This window comes from Cetorhinus maximus, chromosome 31 (genome assembly GCF_964194155.1).
Source record: "Cetorhinus maximus chromosome 31, sCetMax3.hap1.1, whole genome shotgun sequence".
NCBI classification, from domain to species: domain Eukaryota; kingdom Metazoa; phylum Chordata; class Chondrichthyes; order Lamniformes; family Cetorhinidae; genus Cetorhinus; species Cetorhinus maximus.
In genome coordinates, this window is record NC_135909.1 from 10,225,409 (window position 1) to 10,248,370 (window position 22,962).

Sequence of the window (22,962 nt, forward strand, 5' to 3'; positions counted from 1 at the left end):
ACTCACTCCGTGTGGATTCAGGTAGGCACTCGGTTACAATCTTGACTGAAAGGACAAGCTGAGCTGGGAACCCCAGTGTTTCATTACAATTTACCACATTTTAATGCGTTCCGGTGCTTGCAGTGAGCTGGGAGGGGTTTCCTTTTGCAACCAAATGCTTGTAAGTTCCGGTCTTTCAGCGCTGGATTTTCACACTGTGTAGAAACATGTTTGATATCAGGTTGAAGTGTTGAAGTGATTCACATCAGTCGGTTTACAACAGTCCCTGATCTGATGTGATGGGCATTTATGTTAATGGCAGAAACTACATTTCCACCTTTACACATCTGGCCGAATATTCAGGGCCTGTACCAAAGAGGATCATTTATTTCAACAGTTCATGAATGCAAAAAGTATATAAGGGGTTTTAATTTGTGCCGAGCTGGCCGAGAGGTTAAGGTGATGGAATATAAATCAATTGATTTTTGCACGTTAAGGTTCGAATCCCACCTTGGTCGTTGTTTCATCAACTGTTTCTTCCTTGGTGCGGGGATTTTGCAGAAGGTCTGCCTGGAATCACTGATGTGATCCTCCAACCCAAGTTCTGAGGGCAGATTGCATAGAGTTTTCTTCTAAGATCTCCGTTGCGATTTGATTGTTAACAATAACTTGGGGATCCGATTTAGAGTCCATTCGACTTAATATTTCGATCTCTCTCTAAGGGGAGTTAGTGGAGCAGTGGAAATATCCGAGGGACTGGGGTTCATTTCCCACCATGGCTGCTGCTGGAAATTAAACTCAATAATTAAAACCTTTAATTAAACGCTAATCTCAGTGGTGGTTCATTGATGTCTTCCCTGGCCGGACCTACATATGAGTTTGATTCCTAACTGCCCGCTGAGAAATCCACGGAGTTCAAGTACAATTTGGGATGTGTAACAAAGACTGGCCTTGCGAGCGACGCTCACATCCCATGAAATATTGTTTTCACTATTTGAAATACAAGCGTTAGGCCACCCCTCAGCCTTGTTATTACAAGACAATAAAGATCCAAACTGTCAATCCTTTCGTCCTTGTATACCACGCATTGCATTTTTTTGTTATTTATTCTTCTTCTGTGGGCTGTGGGCGTCAACTGCACGGCCAGAACATCCTGCCCTTCCCTAATCTCCCTCGAATTGGATGGCTTGCTCAGTATTTTCCGAGGGCAGATAAGGGTCAACCATATCCCCATGTGCATGGAGTCACATGTAAGCCAGACCAGGTCAGGACGGCAGACTGTTTCCTCTTAAGTGCATTGGTGAACCAGATTTTTTTTTTAGTACAATCGACGATAGTTTCATGGCCATCATTACAGAGACCAGTTTTCAATTCAAGAATCATGAAATGATTGAATTTAAATTCCACGAGCTGCCACGGTGGGATTTGAACACTTGCCCCTAGAGATGAGCCTGGTCCTCTGGATTCCGAGACCAGTGACATCATCTTTCATCCCTGGAAACATAAACTGAACATTCAGCGAATCATTCAGCCGCTTGATGAGGAAATTGGAATTCCCTCCGCAGCATTTTATTAAACTGATTGATTCAAAGCCTTTTGTTCCATTGGAAATATCAATATTCTCTCGACATTAGTCAGACATTGTGGATTTCTTAGTAACGAAACACAATCCAAAGATGAGTGAGGGATTAATGCACAAAGTAACAAGGAAATACATTCTGAGAAAGAGCTCCGCATTGTTTGTAAGAAAAAGCAGAACTTGCAGCTGACGAGTGGGAACCTGGTTTACTGGACGTTCCACCAGATTTCTGTATGAAGCAACGGGACAGGACACGAAACTGCTATCTTCTGATTACATCATAATGTACATTGAAGTCAGACGCCTGATCCATTTGGACCAGGCTACCAGTCCTTCCAGCCAAATAATGCCTTGTCCACAAAAACTGTGCTGCATTTATGTCTCTTGAATTTTTGAATGATCCACTGATTCCCAGACCCTTGGCCTCGGGATCTCAGATTGATTTTGGATCATGAAGTCAGTTACTATTGTCCGCACCTCTCCTCAAAATGTCCCTGCAATTTTTTTGTCCTCTCTAAATCTTGGCCCGTTGACCTTCACTCAATCGCTGCTAAATTCCTGAAATAAAAAAATCCCACCTTCTCCAGAACAAAAACATATTCATTCTCTTAAATAAGTCCCATCAGTGACTTAGGGCGATAGTTGATAACACTTGGGGTCTCGTCCGAGATTTGAATACGACACCTCTCGCAAAATATTTCAATAAGAATCGCTAAGCGAGAATCATACCCATCCCAGAGCCTCTTCATCTTCTTCTTCTTAGGCAGTAACTCGTCACTGAGAATGGCTTTTTTTCCACGTTGCGGGTTCTGAGGAGCCTAAAAAGTCCAATGCTGGCTCCGCACACTCTGCCACAGGTTGGGGCAGGTAGTGTTTGAGGAGGCGGGAGGGTGGGACACTCGGATTTTGCTCCGCTCCTTCCGCTGTTTGCGCTTGGCCTCCACCTGGGCCTGTCGGAGACGTTCCAAATGGTTGGCACCTTCGCGGATGCTTCTTCTCCAGTTTGGGCGTTTCGAGCAAGAGATTCCCACAAATCAGTGGGGATGTTGCATTTTATCAGGGAGGCTTTGAGGGAGCCCCTGAAACGTTTCCTCTGCCCTCCTGGTAGCCGCTTGCCGTGACGAAGCGGGCATCTAGTTCCATTCACATCCAAAGCCAGTCAACTATCCTTTCACACCGCGAGAGTAACACAGCAAATGTAAGAATTACACATGGGCGGTGAAACAGAGTTCGTGTTGTAGGTAAGTGACTTTTCACCTGAACAGGAGAGGAAAATATTTTGTGATAGGGGTTAAGTCAGTGAAAGGGAAGCGGGAAAAATGCAAAAACGACGCCCTGGAAAATCTTGGAAATCGGGAGAGATAAAATCACAACAGAGTTTGTGCTGCATCGCCAGAGAGAGGGAAACATCAGCTCCGAGAGTTAAACAGCACAGAAGTAGGGCACTCGGCTCCGTATGTGGAGCAATAAAGAGAAAAAAATATGTAACTGGTGGAGGTTTTAAATCGCGGATTGATGAACAACTGCCGAAGCTCAAACCCACATCTGCGAACAGAAGGGAATCAGAATGTTGGCAGTTTTTACAGAGCGATATTGTTGAGCTGAATGTTCACACTGGAAGGCTGTAAAGTTCCTCATTGAAGGATGAGGCGCTGTTCCAATCTTGAGCTTCATCGGAACATTGCAGGAGTCCGAGAACCGAGTGATCAGGGTGAGAGCCAGGTCGCCAGTCTTTTCGTTTCACCAGCTTGACTGTGTGGATGATATGTTTGGACTTTCTGTTAATTTACCGCACATTGTTGGCTATCAGTTTTGTCGCGGGAAAATGCCACGTCAACACTTTCTGTCAAAAGTAACCCCATCCCAACACTTAATGCCCTGAGAAACTGTCACTTAGACATGTGATGACCAGCAATTGAAGTGAGCGCTGCCTAACTTCCCTGACCGTTAATTCCCCCTGAGCTTCTTTGCTAAGTCGAATTAAAGCTGACTTTCTGCAACTCCTATAACACGGCTAAAATATGGTCAAGTAATATGAAGCTGTAACCCTCCCACCTCCCCCCCATCCCCGGCCGCACAGCCACCCTCAGCTCTGCCAGTCTGAATGTTCTTTCAGACAAAACTTCAACTCCATGTGAAAATCAGGCTGTGAACATTTTGACCCAATTGGGCTGTGTACAAAGGGAGGTCACATGGTTTTCATGGTTCTGAATGAAAACATACCTGGAAAACTGTGTTTTCAAAAGTGGGCTTTTTTTTCCTTCGAGAAGAGAAGGTCCAACTGCTTGATGTTGTCTCGGATCAGTGCTGGGGAGCGACTGTGGAACCCTGACCCCATCTCAAGGCCTGCGCACCCTGACCTTTGCCTTGATCCATTGGATTTTAACGTTTGGCAAAATTCCCCCCTTTCTAAAGAAGGGTCATAAGGACTCGAAACATTGACTCTGTATTTATTTCTCCCCACAGATGCTGTTAGTCCAGCTGATAATTTCCAGCATTTTCTGTTTCTGTTTTTGATTTTCAAGATCCTCATCATTTTGCTTTAATTTCCCCTATTTCTCTTTTTAATATCATGGTTTTCTATTATGAGCGCGTGTAAGTAAGTGTGTGTGTGTTTGTGAGAGAGGGAGAGCATGTGTATGTGTGTGTGTGTATGTGTATGTGTGTGTGTGTGTATGTATATGACTTTTTATCTCGAAAGATTAATTCGCATAATTTCAGATCCATACTCTATGTTCATAAGCTTTACTTTTCTATTCGAAAATACCTTTTCTTATAATAAACAAACAAATTTATTGTTCATCGAAATAATCCACTTTAAAATCTCTTTTATTTTCGGGAACAGAGATGAAGGTTTATAATTGGCCATTTTGGAAAGTCAATTGAACATTTCAACCAATGTTGCGACCTGTGGAGTAGTGGGACTAGACCAAGGGCACACTCCTCCCACCCCGCTCGTAACAGGGTGTTCACTCCGAAACTTAACTCCAGCTTGCTTCGACTTTTCTTTTAAGATCTTGGATTCAATACTTTTGTTCACAATAATATGGGGATCCGACTTAGAGTTCATTCGACATGATATTTCGATCTCCCTCTAAGGTCAAACATTGGAGCAGTGGAAATATTCCGGGGACGTGGGTTCATTTCCCACCATAGGTTGCTGGTGGAAATTAAACTCAATAATTAAAGCCTGCAATTAAACGCTAAGCTCAGTGGTGGTTCACTGATGTCTTCCCACTGATGTCTGGCCTACATATGAGTTTGATTCCTAACTGCCCGCTGAGAAAGCCATTGATTTCAAGGACAGTTTGAGATGTATTACAGAGACTGGCCTTGCGAACGACGTTCACAACCCCTGAAATAATGTTTTAAAAGGTTGAATGTGCACCTCACTGATTGGATCTTCCATCAGCCCCTGTAATGGTCAGACGTGTTGGATAATAAAGCGCTTTGTGACGTCAGGAGAAAGATCAATTCAGAACATCTCAGTGAAACCGAGGCTCAAACCCACATCTGCGAACAGAAGGGAATCAGAATGTTGGCAGTTTTTACAGAGTGATATTGTTGAGCTGAATGTTCACACTGGAAGGCTGTAAAGTTCCTCGTTGAAGGATGAGCCGCTGCTCCTCGAGCGAACCTTGAGCTTCATCGGAACATTACAGGAGTCCGAGAACCGAGTGATCAGGGTGAAAGCCAGGTCGCCAGTCATTTCGTTTCACCAGCTTGACTGTGTGGATGAGTTGTTGGACTTTCTGTTAATTTACCACACATTCTTGGCTATCAGTTCTGTCGCAGGAAAATGCCACTTCAACACTTCCTGTCAAAAGTAACCCCATCCCAACTCTTACTGCCCTGAGAAACTGCCACTTAGACATGTGATGACCAGTAATTGAAGTGAGCGCTGCCTAACTTCCCTGACCGTTAATTCCCCCTGAGCTTCTTTACTAAGTCGAATTAAAGCTGACTTTCTGCAACTCCTATAACGCAGCTAAAATATGGTCAAATAATATGAAGCTGTAACCTTCCCGCCTAACCCACCATCATCTGCCCCCACAACACGTCCCTCCCCTCAGTGCACCCCCCCAACTACAACCACCCTCGCCACTCCCCTCCCCTCCACACCAATCCCACTCCCCCTTCCCCCCCGGCCCCACAGCCACCCCCAGCTCTGCCAGACTGAATGTTCTTTCAGACAAGCCTACAACACCATGTTCAAATCAGGCTGTGAACATTTTGATCCAATTGGGCTGTGTACAAAGGGGGTCACATGGATTTCATGGTTCTGAAGGAAAACATGCCCGGGAGACTGTCTTGTAAAAAATGGGCTTTTTTTTCCTTTGAGAAGAGAAGGACCAACTGCTTGATGTTGTCACTGATCAGTGCGGGGGGAGCGACTGTAGAACAATGACCCCATCTCAAGACTGCGCACCCTGACCTTTGCCTTGATCCATTGACGTTTAATGTTTGGCAAAATTACCCCCTTTCTAGAGAAGCGTCATAAGGACTCGAAACGTTGACTCTGTATTTATTTCTCCCCACAGATGCTGTTAGACCAGCTGATTTTTTTCCAGCATTTTCTGTTTTTGTTTCTGATTTCCAACATCCCCATCATTATGCTTTAATTTCCCCTAGTTCTCTTTTTACTATCATGGTTTCCTATTATGCGTGCGTGTGTGTATGTGTGTTTGTGAGAGAGGGAGAGCGTATTTCTGTGTGTATGTGTGTGTTGGTTCCTATGATGGGTGCGTGTGTGTATGTGTGTGTGTGTGTGTTTGTGAGAGAGGGAGAACGTGTGTCTGTGTGTATGTGTGTGTGTGTGTGTTTGTGAGAGAGGGAGAACGTGTGTCTGTGTGACTTCAGATCCATACTGTATGTTCATAAGCTTTACATGTCTATTCGAAAATACCTTTTTTTATAATAAACAAATGAATTTATTGTTCATCGAAATAATCCACTTTGAAACCTCTTTTATTCTCGGGAACACTGGTGAAAGTAAATAATTGGCAATTTTGGTGAGTCAAATGAACATTTGAGCCAATGTTGCGACCTGTGGAGTAGTGGGACTAGACCAACCGCGCACTCCTCCCATCCCACTCGTAACAGTGTGCTCACTCAGAAACTTAGCTCCAGGTCACTGTCGACTCCTTCTGTAAAGCCGATGACATATTGGGCTTCCCACTAAACATGCAGAAAACTAAGGTCCGATTCCAATATTCGTGACTGAGGAAGACCCCCAGAAACGGCTGCACACAAAGAGCTTACTGAAAGGTCAAATTATGTTGTTTCAGTGAGTCATAGAAGTGACCTTGGAGCAGGTTAAGCAGCATTTCCCGTGTTTCAATGAGAAATGCTGATCTGAATTTAAAAGGAAAGAGTAAATATTTGTAATACTCATGAGATCCGTCTGCCGCATGACTGAGGCGAGCTCATTTCTCGACCTAATCACTGAGGGACACAGACACAAAGAAATATTAATAAACGGGAGGGAAACAATGGATTAATTGAATTCCAATTACGGTCCCCTGGTTAATGTTAAAAAAAAGCAGAATTGCAATGCATCAACAGACGGATTTTCAGGAATTTAAAATTCCAATGACTGATCGAGGAACCAGAAGCTGCGAACATATGAGCGTTGCACGGTTGTTAGCATAGTTTATATGGGTGCTGAGTTGACCAGTGCTTTTTCAAGAATGGTCAAACCGAGCTTTATTCCAGTAAGGTGGACCAGCGGGCACAGAGCTCTCCGTGTGCGTTGGAGGAGACCCCTACCCTCAGAAGCGGGACTGGGTCTTCCCAAAAACCGCTGGCGAAATCAGCTAGCGACGCTCAGGCGAAAGGGCTTGCAACATGCTGCCGAAACCCGGGATGGGACCAGGGACCTTTAGATCTTCAGTCTAACGCTCTCCCAACTGAGGTATTTCGGCTGACAGAAGGGCGTTCTTCGAGCCAGAATTAAACCAGAGACCTAAGGATGTTCAAAACAAAATAAAAACAGAATTACCTGGAAAAACTCAGCAAGTCTGGCAGCATCGGCGGAGAAGAAATCAGTCAACGTTTCGAGCCCTCATGGCCCTTCAGCAGAACTGAAGCATAGTTTCAACAAGGGAGAAATATAAATTGGTTTAAGGTGGGTGGGGGGGAAGAGACACATTGAGGGTGTGGTGTGAGCAGATAATCAAAAGATGTCAGAGACAAAAGGGTCAAAGAGGTGTTGAAGGTGGTGGTCTTTGTCTGAGAAAAGTGCTAATTAAGAATGCAAGACAGGATATTCAAAGTACAGCTCTAGTGGGGGTGGGGTGGAAAGACTAAAGGTTTTAGTTTTAGATTTAAAAATAATGGAAATAGGTGGGGAAAGAAGAATCTATATAAATTATTGAAAAAAAAGGCGGGTGGGGGGGGGAAAGAAACGGGGTGGGGATGGGGGGAGGGGGAGTTTAAGATCTAAAGTTGTTGAATTCAATATTCAGCCCAGAAGGCTGTAAAGTGCCTAGTCGGAAGATGAGGTGCTGTTCCTCCAGTTTGCGTTGGGCTTCACTGGAACAATGCAGCAAGCCAAGGACAGACATGTGGGCAAGAGAACAGGGTGGAGTGTTAAAATGGCAAGCGACAGGGAGGTTTGGGTCTTTCTTGCGGACAGACCGCAGGTGTTCCGCAAAACGGTCGCCCAGTTTGCGTTTGGTCTCTCCAATGTAGAGGAGACCGCATTGGGAGCAACGAATGCAGTAGACTAAGTTAGGGGAAATGCAAGTGAAATGCTGCTTCACTTGAAAGGAGTGTTTGGGCCCTTGGACGGTGAGGAGAGAGGAAGTGAAGGGGCAGGTGTTGCATCTTCTGCGTGGGCATGGGGAGGTGCCGTAAGTGGGGGTTGAGGAGTAGGGGGTGATGGAGGAGTGGACCAGGGTGTCCCGGAGGGAACGATCCCTACGGAATGCTGTCAAGGGGGGTGAAGGGAAGATGTGTTTGGTGGTGGCATCATGCTGGAGTTGGCGGAAATGGCGGAGGATGATCCTTTGAATGCGGAGGCTGGTGGGGTGATAAGTGAGGACAAGGGGGACTCTATCATGTTTCTGGGAAGGAGGAGAAGGCGTGAGGGAGGATGCGCGGGATATGGGCCGGACACGGTTGAGGGCCCTGTCAACGACCGTGGATGGAAAACCTCGGTTAAGGAAGAAGGAGGACATGTCCGAGGAGCTGTTTTTGAAGGTAGCATCATCAGAACAGATGCGACGGAGGCGAAGGAACTGAGAGAATGGGATGGAGTCTTTACAGGAAGCAGGGTGTGAGGAGCTGTAGTCGAGGTAGCTGTGGGAGTCGGTAGGCTTGTAATGGATATTGGTGGACAGTCTATCATCAGAAATTGAGACAGAGAGGTCAAGGAAGGGAAGAGAAGTGTCAGAGATGGACCATGTGAAGATGATGGAGGGGTGGAGATTGGAAGCAAAATTAATAAATTTTTCCAGGTCCCGACGAGAGCATGAAGCAGCACCGAAGTAATCATCGATGTACCGGAAAAAGAGTTGTGGGAGGGGGCCGGAGTAGGACTGGAACAAGGAATGTTCCACATACCCCATAAAGAGACAGGCATAGCTGGGGCCCATGCGGGTACCCATAGCCACACCTTTTATTTGGAGGAAGTGAGAGGAGTTAAAGGAGAAATTGTTCAGTGTGAGAACAAGTTCAGCCAGACGGAGGAGAGTAGTGGTGGATGGGGATTGTTGGGGCCTCTGTTCAAGGAAGAAGCTAAGGGCCCTCAGACCATCCTGGTGGGGGATGGAGGTGTAGAGGGATTGGACATCCATGGTGAAGAGGAAGCGGTTGGGGCCAGGGAACTGGAAATTGTTGATGTGACGTAAGGTGTCAGAGGAATCACGGATGTAGGTGGGAAGGGACTGGACAAGGGGAGAGAGAAGGGAGTCAAGATAATGAGAAATGAGTTCCGTGGGGCAGGAACAGGCTGACACGATCGGTCTGCCAGGACAGTTCTGTTTGTGGATTTTGGGTAGGAGGTAGAAGCGGGCCGTCCGAGGTTGGGCGACTATCAAGTTGGAAGCTGTGGGAGGAAGATCTCCAGAGGAGATGAGGTCAGTGACAGTCCTGGAAACAATGGCTTGATGTTCTGTGGTGGGGTCATGGTCCAGGGAGAGGTAGGAGGAAACGTCTGCGAGTTGACGCTCAGCCTCCGCGAGGTAGAGGTCAATGTGCCAGACAACAACAGTACCACCCTTGTCAGCGGGTTTGATGACAATGTTGGGGTTGGACCTGAGAGAACGGAGTGCAGTGAGTTCAGAGAGAGACAGATTAGAATGGGTGAGAGGAGCAGAGAAATTGAGACGGCTAATGTCACGCCGACAGTTCTCAATGAAAAGATCAAGAGAAGGTAAGAATCCAGAGGGAGGGGTCCAAGTGGAGGGAGAATATTGGAGGTGGGTAAAAGGATCCGTTGAACGGGGAGAGGACTCCTGCCCAAAGAAGTGAGCACGGAGACGAAGACGGCGGAAGAAGAGTTCAGCATCATGCCGAGCCCGAAATTCATTGAGATGAGGGCGTAAGGGTATGAAACTAAGTCCTTTGCTGAGCACTGAACGTTCAGCATCGGAGAGGGGAAGGTCAGGGGGTATAGTGAATACGCGGCTGGGGCTGGGATTGGAAGATGGCGTGAGGGCGGAGGGACAAGCAGGGGTGGAGGGTCCCCGATGGGTGTTGGAGTCGATGAGTTGTTGGAGCTTGCGTTCCTAAGGATGTTAGTTTTACAGGCACCTGCAGTCCTGCGCTTATATTAAAGAACATGATCATATAATGACAAAGGACAGCCATCACCTCGTTTCAGTTCCCTCCAGTTTTCCAGTTTTTCTTGATGAAGAGGGGGTGCAAAGCCCAACGAAGCATCAGTTCATTGCCATAATCTCTCGGCCAATCGCTACACAGGGATTGTCCGACAAACAGCTTTCTTCATCCTTTGAGTGAATTGCTCCCTGACGTCACTATTAAATGGCTTCGCTCTAAGTTTAAGGTTATATACATTTGTTCTGCACTCCCTCGCCAGAGGAAATCGTTTCTCCGCATTAAAACCTACTAATCATCTCAATTACCTCAACCAGATAGCGCCTACACTTTCCCAACTCACGAGTATGTTAGCGTCACAGCGGGAGCACATCTAACTGCAGATCAGAAAAATGTGTGTGTCGCACTTGTCATGGCTAGTTTTACACCAAATCTGTATCTGAATTAATGGAACCCGCTTGTGATAAACACTGTCGCCTTTCACTGGGGCTGATCAGTTTCATAGAGCCACGTATGCGATTTCCTCAGTTCTGCTTTTGTACAAAGCCGGGGAAATGCAACAGAGATGTCAGTCTTCAGCCAGCTCCATTCACTCCAAGTGAAATCGAGAAATGGCTGAAGGCACGGGTAACTGCAAAGGCTTTGGGCCCCGACACCAATCCGGCAGCAGTATTGAAAACCTGTGCTCCAGAAATAGCCTCGCCCCTCGCCAAGTTGTTCCAGTGCAGGAACAGGACTGGCATCTAGCCGGAAATGTGTGAAATTGCTCAGGTCTGTCTTGTCCACAAAAAAACAGGAAAATCCAACCGGAAAAAGCCGCCCCATCAGCCTACTCTAGTTGAATAAGAAGGTGAGGGAAAATGTATTCGTCAGTGCGATCAAGTGACCCTTACTCCGCACTAATCCGCTCACTGAAGCTCAGTTTGTCTCCAGCCAGGGTCACTCAGCTCCTGACTTCATTGCAGCCTTGGTCCAAACATGAAGAAAACAACTGAACTCAAGACGTGAGGTGCAAGTGACTGCACTTGAGTTCAAAGAAGCATTTGACCTAATGTGGCATCAAGGAACCCCAGCAATACTGAAGTCAAAAGAAGTAAGGCGGGAAACTCACCACTGGTTGGAGTCGTCCCCGGGGTTTCTAAAACATCCGAAAAGATTTCCAGCAGGAACAGTAATTCGCTTATGATTGATGCACTTTGTGTGACAATGAAAGGATTCCTTGATTGGTTTGTGTTATGTCGTTAGCTTGTTTGTCGCTTTGGGCTTTCCTGTGGATTCATATGCGTCAGGTCCCGGGTTCCATTCCCGGATCGAGCCCATCTTAATGCAGCATTTCTTTTCGCGCTCGAGGTGGTGGCGGTTCCGGAAATCAGGACCAGGTTTGAACACCCGGGAAGTCATTGCAGGGGATGCATCACTTTAACACACGTGATAAAAATGAATGTCAAGTTTAAAGAACGTTTCTCCGTGCCATGAGACTCTAAATTTATCCTAATACATCAAATAAGGGAGCTGTCCACTTGTGGATTCACGTGGGAGGCTGATTGCACTCAGTTTCAATCTTGACTGAAAGGACAAGCAGAGCTGGGAATCCCAGTGTTCCATTTTAATTTACCACATTTTAGCTGTGTTCCGGTGCTCGCAGTGAGCTGGGAGGGGTTTCCTTTTGCTATCAAATGCTTTTATGTTGAAGTCTTTCCGCGGTGGGTTTTCACACTGTATAGAAACATGTTAGGTTAAAGTCTTGAAGCGATTCATATCAGTCGGTTTACAACAGTCCTTGATCTGATGTGATGCACATTTATTTTAATAAGATAAACTATGTTTCCACTTTTACACATCTGGCCAAATATTCAGGGCCTGTACCAAAGAGGATCATTTATTTCAACGGTTCATGGATGCAAAAAGTATAGAAGGGGGTTTAAGAAAGGGCATTTTGCGATGAGGTGGCCGAGAGGTTAAGGCGATGGACTGCTAATCCATTGTGCTTTGCACGCGTGGGTTTGAATCCCACCCTCGTCGTAACTTTATCAACTGTTTCCGTCTTATTCCGGTGATTTTGCAGAAGCTCTGCCTGTATTCACTGATGTGATACTCCAACCCAAGTTATGAGGCCAGCTTGCGTCGACTTTTCTTGTAAGATCTTGGATTCGATACTTCTGTTCACAATAACATGGGGATCCGACTTAGTGTCCTTTCGACATGTTATTTCCATCTCTCTCAGGGGAAACATTGGAGCAGTGGAAATATTCCGGGGACTTGGGTTCATTTCCCACCATAGTTGCTGATGGAAATTAAACTCAATAATTAAAACCTGCAATTAAACACTAATCTCAGTGGTGGTTCACCGATGTCTTCCCTGGTCTGGCCTAGGGATCAGTTTGATTCCAAACTGCCCGCTGAGAAATCTACTGATTCAAGGACAGTTTGGGATTTGTAACAAAGACTGACCTTGCGAACGACGGTCACATCCCCTGAAATAATGTTTTAAAAGGGTGAATGCGCAACTCACTGATTGGATCTTCCATCAGCCCCTGTAATGGACAGACGTGTTGAATATTAAAGCGCTTTGTGACGTCAAGAAAAATATAAATTTCAGTGAAACCGAGGCTCAAACCCACATCTGCGAACAGAAGGGAATCAGAATGTTGGCAGTTTTTACAGAGCGATATTGTTGAGCTGAATGTTCACACTGGAAGGCTGTGAAGTTCCTCATTGAAGGATGAGCCGCTGCTCCTCGAGCGAACCCTGAGCTTCATCGGAACATGGCAGGAGTCCGAGAACCGAGTGATCAGGGTGAGAGCCAGGTCGCCAGTCATTTCGTTTCACCAGCTTGACTGTGTGGATGAGTTGTTGGACTTTCTGTTAATTTACCACACATTCTTGGCTATCAGTTCTGTCGCAGGAAAATGCCACTTCAACACTTTCTGTCAAAAGTAACCCCATCCCAACTCTTACTGCCCTGAAAAACTGCCATTTAGACATGTGATGACCAGTAATTGAAGTGAGCGCTGCCTAACTTCCCTGACCGTTAATTCCTCCTGAGCTTCTTTGCTAAGTCCAATTAAAGCTGACTTTCTGCAACTCCTATAACACAGCTAAAATATGGTCAAGTTACATGAAGCTGTAACCCTTCCGTCCAACCCACCATCATCTGCCCCCACCACACGCCCCTCCTCTCACTGCTTCACCCAATTGCCACCACCCTCGCCCCCCTGCACCCCCAGCACCACCCCCCCCACCCCTCCCCCGCCCCCCCTCCCTCGGACCCGCAGCCACCCCCCAACTCTGCCAAGCTGAATGTTCTTTCAGACAAGCCTACATGTTGAAATCAGGCTGTGAACATTTTGACCCGATAGGGCTCTGTACACTGGGGGTCACATGGATTTCATGGTTCTGAAAGAAATCATACCTGGAAAACTGTGTTTTAAAAAGTGGGCTTTTTTTCCTTTGAGAAGAGAAGGACCAACTGCTTGATGTTGTCACGGATCAGTGCTGGGGGAGTTACTGTCGAACACTGACCCCATCTCAAGGACTGCACACCCTGTCTTTTGCCTTGATCGATTGACTTTTAATTTTTGGCAAAATTGCTCCCTTTCTAAAGAAGGTTCATAAGGGCTCGAAACGTTGACTCTGTATTTACTTCTCCCCACAGATGCTGTTAGAGCAGCTGATTTTTTGCAGCATTTTCTGTTATTGTTTCTGATTTCCAGCATCCCCATCATTTTGCTTTAATTTCCCCTATTTCTCTTTTTACTATCATGGTTTCCTATTATGAATGCGTGTGTGTATGTGTGTTTGTGAGAGAGGGAGAGCGTGTGTGTGTATATGTGTGTGTATATGTGTGTGTGTGTGTGTGTGTGTGTGACTTATGGTATCTCAAAAGATTAATTCGCATAATGTCAGATCCATACTGTACTTTTCTATTCGAAAATACCTTGTTCTATAATAAACAAACATATTTATTGTTCATCGAAATAATCCACTTTAAAACCTCTTTTATTCTCGGGAACAGTGGTGAAGGTAAATAATTGGCAATTTTGGTGAGTAAATTGAACATTTGAGCCAATGTTGTGACCTGTAGAGTACTGTGAATAGACCAAGGGCGCACTCCTCCCATCCCGCTCGTAAAAGGGTGCTCACTCAGAAACTTAGCTCCAGGTCACTGTCGACTCCTTCTATAAAGCCGATGACATATTGGGCTTCCCACTAAACATGCAGAAAACTAAGATCCGATTCCAATATGCGTGACTGAGGAAGACCCCCAGAAACGGCTGCACCCAAAGAGCTTACTGTTTCAGTGAGTCATAGAAGTGACCTTGGAGCAGGTGAAGCAGCATTTCCTGTGTTTCAATGAGAAATCCTGATCTGAATTTAAAAGGAAAGGGTAAATATTTGTAATACTCATGAGATCCATCCGCCGCATGACTGAGGCGAGCTCATTTCATAGTGACCTAATCACTGAGAGACACAGACACAAAGAAATATTAATAAACGAGAGGGAAACAATGGACTACTTGGATTCCAATTACGGTCCCCTGGTTAAAGTGAAAAAAAGCACCAATGCAATGCATCAACAGACGGATTTTCAGGAAATTAAAATCAGTCAATGACTGATCGAGGAACCAGAAGCTGGGAACATATGACCAGCGCTTTTTCATATGTTTTTTTCAAGAAAGGTTAAACCGAGCTTTATTCAAGTAAGGTGGACCAGCGGTCACAGAGCTCTCCGTGTGCGGTGGATGAGACCCCTACCCTCAGAAGCGGGACTAGGCCTTCCCAAAAACGGTCGGCGCCATCGGCTAGCGACGCTCAGGCGAAAGGATTTGCTACCGAAACCCGGGATCGAACCAGGGACCTTTAGGTCTTCAGTCTAACGCTCTCCCAACTGAGCTATTTCGGCTGACAGAAATGCGTTCTTCGAGCCAGAATTGAACCAGAGAACTAAGGATGTTAGTTTTACAGGCACCTGCAGTCCTGCGCTTACATTAGAGAACATGATCGCATAATGACAAAGGACAGCCATCGCCTCATTTCAGTTCCCTCCAGTTTTCCAGTTTTTCGTGATAAAGAGGGGGTGCAAAGCCCAACGAAGCATCAGTTCATTGCCATAATCTCTCGGCCAATCGCTACACAGGGATTGTCCGACAAACAGCTTTCTTCATCCTTTGAGTGAATTGCTCCCTGACGTCACTATTAAATGGCTTCGCTCTAAGTTTAAGGTTATATACATTTGTTCTGCACTCCCCCGCCAGAGAAAATCGTTTCTCCGCATTAAAACCTATTAATCATCTCAATTACCTCAACCAGATAACGCCTACAGCTTCTCAACTCACGAGCTGGTGTCAGCTGTGGCTCAGTTCATAGCACCCTCGCCTTTGAATCAGAGGGTTGTGGGTTGTTGTCCCGCTCCCGGAAAACCAAGAACTGTGATTGTACTCGAAAGAAGTTGCAATCTGTGACTGTTGGTAACTTGAAAGAGTTTCTCAACTCACGAGTATGTAAACGTCACAGCGGGAGCACATTTAACTGCATGCAGATCAGAAAAATGTGTGTTTCGCACTTGGTCATGGCTAGTTTTACACCAAATCTGTATCTGAATTAATGGAACCCGCTTGTGATAAACCCTGTCACCTTTCACTGTTTAGCTGATCAGTTTCATAGAGCCACGTATGTGATTTCCTCAGTTCCGCTTTTGTTCAAAGCCGGGGGAATGCATCAGAGATGTCAATTTTAAGCCAGCTCTATTCACTCCAAGTGAAATCAAGAAATGGCTGAAGGCACGGGTAACTGCAAAGGCTTTGGGCCCTGACACCATTCCTGCAGCAGCCCTGAAAACCTGTGCTCCAGAAATAGCCTCGCCCCTCACCAAGTTGTCCCAGTGCAGCTATAGGACTGGCATGTACCCGGCAATGTGGGAAATTGCTCAGATCTGTCTGATCCACAAAAAAACTGGAAAATTCAACCGGAAAAAAACCGCCCCATCAGTCTTCACTCGTTTATCAAGAAAGTGAGGGAAAATGTCTTCTACAGTGCGATCAAGCGGCAATAACCCGCTCACTGAAGCTCAGTTTGTTTTCTGCCAGGGTCACTCAGCTCCTGACCTCATTGGAGCCTTGGTCCAAACATGGAGAAAACAGCTGAACTTAAGACGCGAGGTGCAAGTGGTTGCACTTGAGTTCAAACAAGTATTTGACGTAATGTGGCATCAAGGAACCCCAGCAAAACTGAAGTCAATGGAAATAAGGCGGGAAACTCTCCACTATTTGGAGTCGTCCCCGGGGTTTCTAAAACATTCGAAAATATTTCCAGCCTGAGCTGTAATTCGCTTATGATTGATGCACTTTGTGTGACAATGAAATGATTCCTTGAGTGCATCTTGTTAAGAAGGTGGCTTGTTGGTCGCTTTGGGTTTTTCCTTTGAATTAATATGCCTGAGGTCCCGGGTTCAATTCCCGGACGAGCCCAACTTAATGCAGCATTTTCTTTCGCGCTCGAGGTGGTGGCAGTTCCGGAAATCAGGAGCAAGTTTGAACACCCAGGAAGTCATTGCAGGGAATGCATCACCTCAACACACGTGATATAAATGAATGCCAAGTTTAAAGAGCGTTTCTCCGTGCCATGAGACTCTGAATTTATTCTAATGCATCAAATGAGTGAACTGTCTATTTGTGGATTCACGAGGGAGGCTGATTGCACTCAGTTTCAATCTTGACTGAAAGGACAAGCAGAGCTGAGAACCCCAGTGTTTCATTTTAATTTACCACATTTTAGCTGTGTTCCGGTGCTTGCAGTGAGCTGGGAGGGGTTTCCTTTTGCTACCAAATGCTTGTATGTTCCGGTCTTTCCGCGGTGGATTTTCACACTGTGTAGAAACATGTTGGATGTTAGTTTGAAGCGTTGAAGTGATTCAAATCAGTCGGTTTACAACAGTCCCTGATCTGATGTGATGGGCATTCATTTTAATGACATAAACTACATTTCCATCTTTACACATCTGGCTGAATATTCAGGGCCTGTACCAAAGAGGATCATTTATTTCAACGGTTCATGGATGCAAAAAGTTTAGAAGGGGGTTTAATCGACTGTGTTTTGCAACGAGGTGGCCGAGAGGTTAAGGCGATGGACTGCTAATCCATTGAGTTTTGCACGCGTGGGTTCGAATCCCAGCTTCGTCGTTACTTTATCAACTGTTTTCGCCTTATTGCGGTGATTTTGCAGAAGCTCTGCCTGGAATCACTGATGTGATTCTCCAACCGAAGTTATGAGTCCAGCTTGCTTCGACTTTTCTTGTAAGATCTTGGATTCGATACTTTTGTTCACAATAACATGGGGCTACGACTTAGTGTCCATTTGACTTGATATTTCCGTCTCTCTCTAAGGGGAAACATTGGAGCGGTGGAAATATTCCGGGGACTTGGGTTCATTTCCCACCATAGTTGCTGATGGAAATTAAACTCAATAATTAAAACCTGCAATTAAACGCTAGTCTCAGTGGTGGTTCACTGATGTCTTCCCTGGTGTGGCCTACATATGAGTTTGATTCCTAACTGCCGTTGAGAAAGCCACTGAGTTCAAGGACAATTTGGGATGTGTAACAAAGACTGGCCTTGCGAGCGCCGCTCACAGCCCCTGAAATAATGTTTTAAAAGGGTGAATGCGCACCTCACTGATTGGATCTTCCATCAGCCCCTGTAATGGACAGACGTGTTGAATAATAAAGCGCTTTGTGACGTCAAGAAAAAGATCAATTCAGAACATCTCAGTGAAACCGAGGCTCAAACCCACAACAAAAACAGAATTACCTGGAAAAACTCAGCAGGTCTGGCAGCATCGGCGAAGAGTTGACGTTTCGAGTCCTCATGACCCTTCAGCAGAAGGGTCTGTTAGTTCTGCTGAAGGGTCATGAGGACTCGAAACGTCAACTCTTTTCTTCTCCGCCGATGCTGCCAGACCTGCTGAGTTTTTCCAGGTAATTCTGTTTTTGTTTTGGATTTCCAGCATCGGCAGTAGTTTTTTGTTTTTAGCTCAAACCCACATCTGCGAACAGAAGGGAATCAGAATGTTGGCAGTTTTTACAGAGTGATATTGTTGAGCTGAATGTTCACACTGGAAGGCTGTAAAGTTCCTCATTGAAGGATGAGCCGCTGCTCCTCGAGCGAACCTTGAGCTTCATCGGAACATTTTGTGACTGGAGTCAAACTCAAAATGCTGTCTCAATGACATCTCAAATAAAGCTGTCGGCTGCTTGAAAACACAGCAGTTAAACTTTCTGCCTGATCATGAGAGCGACTGTGACATTTACAAAACAAAATCATTTGATAAAATAGTTCAAAAACCATCAAGATTGAAATCCTATGAGGAAAAGTCAAGTTATTATGAGAACTCTGCTGAGAAAGCTTCATTGGACAGCACAGAAATCAGGTGAAGAGTCTCAGTAAATCGACACCAGCGAACAAGTCAACATCAAAACTGAATCAACTCTTGTGAAGATCAGTGAGTAAAAGCTGAGTGCTCCGTGCACCATCAGCTCATCAAGTAGATGTATTGTCTGGATAAAGCGTTCTGTTTAGAACAGGATTTATTGACCTGAGTTGAGCAGGCACGTTATTGCAGAACAAATAAGTCACCTCTAGATTTTCCTTTGAAAACATAGAAATTAGGAGCAAACTTCTAGTTTGTTGATATATAGAATTGAAATAAACTGGAATTACAGTGCAAATGAATTGATATTCAAAATCAAACCTTACTTTCAGGTAAATTACGTGGAGCAATTAAATTACAAACAAGAACTCAAGTGACCTGTGAGCTCAAACACAGAGAGAGTAAATTTCAGAGTGAAGACTTAAAAAATTCAATTTTTTGCAAGTGAGGGTTAAGTTCAGAGGGGAAGGAGCTGCTGTGTAATTTTAACCGAGATACTGCAGCAAAAGTACAAGAGGGAAGGAGTGGAACTCTCTAAATAACGAGAAATTTAATTAAATAGACAATTCATTTCAGTGAAATGTTGGGACAGCTGAGAGCTGTTGCCTACACATCCTGTGCTCTGTGGGAATTCCAAATAAGTCTGATGATAATAGTCAGATTCATAATACATTACAGAACCAAGCAGAATACAGAAAGTGCAGAGGAGAGATGGAAAAAGGAAATTAGATCAGAAGAGAGAGCGTTTGAGAAAAGATTTGCAGGTAACAACCGAAAACACAGAAGATTTTTTACCAGCCTAAGGGCAGTCACTGAAAGGGGGGCTGATTTGGAGATCCTGTGCGGGGAGAGGGCGTGGCTGACGTACTAAATGAGAACATACAAACAAACTAATTAGCAGCAGGATTGGGCCACTCAGCCCCTCGAGCCTGCTCCGCCATTCAGTAAGACCCTGCCTGATCTGATTGTAACCTCAACCTCACATTCCTTCCTACCCCCAATAACCTTTCACCGCCCCCCCCACCTTGTTAATCAGGAATCTATCTAACTCTGCCTTTAAAATATTCAAAGACACTGCTTCCACCAGCTTTTGAGGAAAAGAGCTCCAAAGACGCTCGACCCTCGGATAGAAAAGAAACTCTGTCTGAAATGAGCGACCCCTTATTTGTAAACAGTGACCCCTAGTTCCAGATTCTGCTACAAGAGGAAACGTGCTCTCCATCTCCACCCTGTCAAATCCCTCAGGATCTTAAAGGTTTGAATCTAGTTGCCTCTTACTTTCCTGAACTCCAGGCGATACAAGCCTAACCTGTTCAACCTCACCACATAAGACAACCGGCCCATCCCTGGTATTTGCCTCGTAAACTTTGCAATAAACCTGTCATCACAAAACAAGCGGATGCTGCTAATGTCATTGGTGGGGAAATTGGATAGGATGAAAATAGATAAAGTGGAAGCTATCACAAGGCTGGCACTGCTCACAGCAGAAAAGCTGCTCGATCCGCATCGGATACACCTTGGATTACTGAGGGAATGAAGGGTGGAAATAGCGGAGACTTGAGCCACAATCTTTCAATCCTTCTTGGATATGGGAGTGAAGCCAAACAACTGCAGATTGTTCATGTTACATCCGTGTTTAAAATGGAGAGGGATAAACCCAGTAACTACAGAGCAGTTAGTCTCATGCTGGTGGTGGGGAAACATTTAAAGACAATAATCCAGAACAAAATTCATTGTCACTCGGTAGAACATGAGTTGATAAATGATAACCAGCACAGATTGGTTAACAGAAAATCAGCACTGAAATACTTAATAAAGCTCTTTGATGACATGTCAGAGAACATTGACCAGGGAAGTGAGGATGATGATGTATGTCTGGACTTCCAAAGGGATTTGAAAAAGTCCCACATAATGAACTTGGTAAAATTCCAGCAGCTGGGATTAAAGGGGCAGCGACAGCATGGATACAAAATAAAATAAGGGACAAAAAGTGTAAAGTAGTGGCGAGCTCTGAAGAAGAGTCATACGGACTCAAACATTAACTCTGTTCCTCTCTGCACAGATGCTGCCAGGGCCGCTGAGTTTTTATAGCATTTTCTGTTTTATTATAAATTTTAATAACTTCCAGCCTATATCTAGTTTGCTGATAACACTAGGTTAGGTGACATGGTTATTAGTGTATGTGGGAGCAGCAAGTTTCAAAGGGCCATTGACAGATTCAGTGAGTGAATAAAACTGTGGCCGGTGGTGGTCAACACTGGGAAGAATGAGGTCATCCACCTTGAACAAAAGAAAGATCCGAGAACTTCTTAAACAGTCAGAAACTTGGGACTATGCCAGAGGAGCTGAGAGTTAGAGCTGAGTGAGACCGGAGGGTGGAGAAAGAGTCTGCATAGATATGTAGATGTTCAAGTAAGTGGGGATAAAATGGAAGTACAATGTAGTAAAATGTCAGGTTGCCCACTTCTGCAAGAAGCATAGGAGAGAGGAATATTACTGAGATGCAGAGAGACTGCAGAATCCTGTGGTACAGAGGGATCCTTGTACAAGAATTACAAAAAATGTTTAGATGACATTGCAGAATGCTGCAGTACAGATGGATATGGGTGCCGCTGTATAAGAATCATTGAAAAAAAGTTATCATTTAGGTGCATCAAATACTTAGGAGGGCAGGTGGAATGTTGGTCTTAATTGCAAGGGGACTGGAATAGAAAAGCGGAGAAGCCTTGCTGCAGCTGTACAGGACATTGGCGAGACCACACCTAGAATAATGGGTGCTGATTTGGCCTGATTACTGAAGGATGGATATACTTGCATTGAAGACAGTTCCCGAGAAAGGTGACTGGGATATTCCCTTGGCTGAGGGGGTTTTCTAACGAGGAAGGGTTGATAAGGTTGGATCTAGACTCACCGGAATTTCGAATGACTTAACAATATGATAGTGAATGAGCATCTGGCAATGAGTGATTGCAATATGTTAGAGACAGACATTCAGTTCAAGCAGAAAGGTCGCATACATGCTGGTTATCATCTCAAGTAAGGCCAATAAGGATGGAATGCGCGGTAAACTGAGCACGTTAAATTCCCATCAGCTATTAACAGGTACAACAAGACAGGAAACAATCAGAGGCACTCAAATAATAATTTAGTGTAATCTGTACCGAAGGAATGAAACTTTTATGATAATTATGGTTAATTATTATGATTAATATTATTAATAACGGGGACGGAATTCCATAAATTAAACCAGTGATTAAGAAGGAATGACAATTTCTGTCCAGATAATGATGAACTGTGTATTTGGTGCGATGCTGTCTCCGCTATGCTGATGGTTTTGTCCTTCTCGGTGGTTCATGTCTCAGGGAGGACGCTGCTGTTCAAATAAAGATGGCGAATTACTGCAGGGTGTCCTATAGATCGGAAAACCTGCGGCTAAGTTCCCCTCCGAGTCACTCATCATCCTGACTTGTAAATATATCGCCGTTCCTTCACTGTCGCTGGGTCAAAATCCTGGAATTTCCTTCCTAACAGCACTGTGGGTGTACCTACACCACACGGAATGCAGCGGTTCAAGAAATCAGCCACCACCACCTTCTCAAGGGCAACTCGGGATGGGCAAAAAATTCCGGCCCAGTCAGCGAAGCCGACATCCCGTGAATTACCTTTAAAAATTATGACCTTCACGATGTTGTTTCCATCTAAGAGGATAGTTTTTTGTATTCGGATAATCATACAGTGATAGTGAAGAGGAGGTGGCCACTCCGGCCATTTGCGTCTGTGCCAGTTCTTTGGGGTCAATGGGCTGAGGGAATCGGCTCGGATGAGTTCACAGTATTTGCAGCTTGTGTCCCTCTGTGAATAAATGCCATATCAGAGATTTGTTGAAGATTGCATTTTTGCAGGAAGCTGATGTAAATAACGGACATGCTTGTGGGTAACAGGAAGTACTCCCTTTTGACATTAATGAGAATGTAAATAGCAGAGGATGGTTTCGATCCATCGACCTCTGGGTTATGGGCCCAGCACGCTTCCGCTGCGCCACTCTGCTGCTTAGTCTTTTAATGTCTACTGTTCCATTATGGTGTTAAAGTGTTTCACATGTTTAGAATATATTTCCTGCTGTGGAATTATGCTCTCTGGTGTTGAGAAATGTTCTTTGTTGTTGTGTAAAATGCTTCCCTGCAGTACAAACGTGTTCC

At 45.1% G+C, this 22,962-nt stretch overlaps 1 long non-coding RNA gene and 5 other non-coding genes across 6 annotated transcripts in view; 2 read left to right on the forward strand and 4 right to left on the reverse strand.

The window, feature by feature from the left end:
* LOC144670482 (uncharacterized) overlaps positions 1–22,962 on the reverse strand; it is an 84,846-nt gene that overhangs the window by 48,881 nt on the left and 13,003 nt on the right. The gene's annotated exons all lie outside the window — the stretch shown is intronic.
* trnaf-gaa (transfer RNA phenylalanine (anticodon GAA)) lies at positions 7,410–7,482 on the reverse strand. Its single transcript has one exon. It is a non-coding gene; the product is annotated as a tRNA-Phe (tRNA).
* trnas-gcu (transfer RNA serine (anticodon GCU)) lies at positions 12,280–12,361 on the forward strand. Its single transcript has one exon. It is a non-coding gene; the product is annotated as a tRNA-Ser (tRNA).
* On the reverse strand, positions 15,170–15,242 carry trnaf-gaa (transfer RNA phenylalanine (anticodon GAA)). Its single transcript has one exon. It is a non-coding gene; the product is annotated as a tRNA-Phe (tRNA).
* trnas-gcu (transfer RNA serine (anticodon GCU)) lies at positions 17,436–17,517 on the forward strand. Its single transcript has one exon. It is a non-coding gene; the product is annotated as a tRNA-Ser (tRNA).
* On the reverse strand, positions 22,740–22,811 carry trnam-cau (transfer RNA methionine (anticodon CAU)). Its single transcript has one exon. It is a non-coding gene; the product is annotated as a tRNA-Met (tRNA).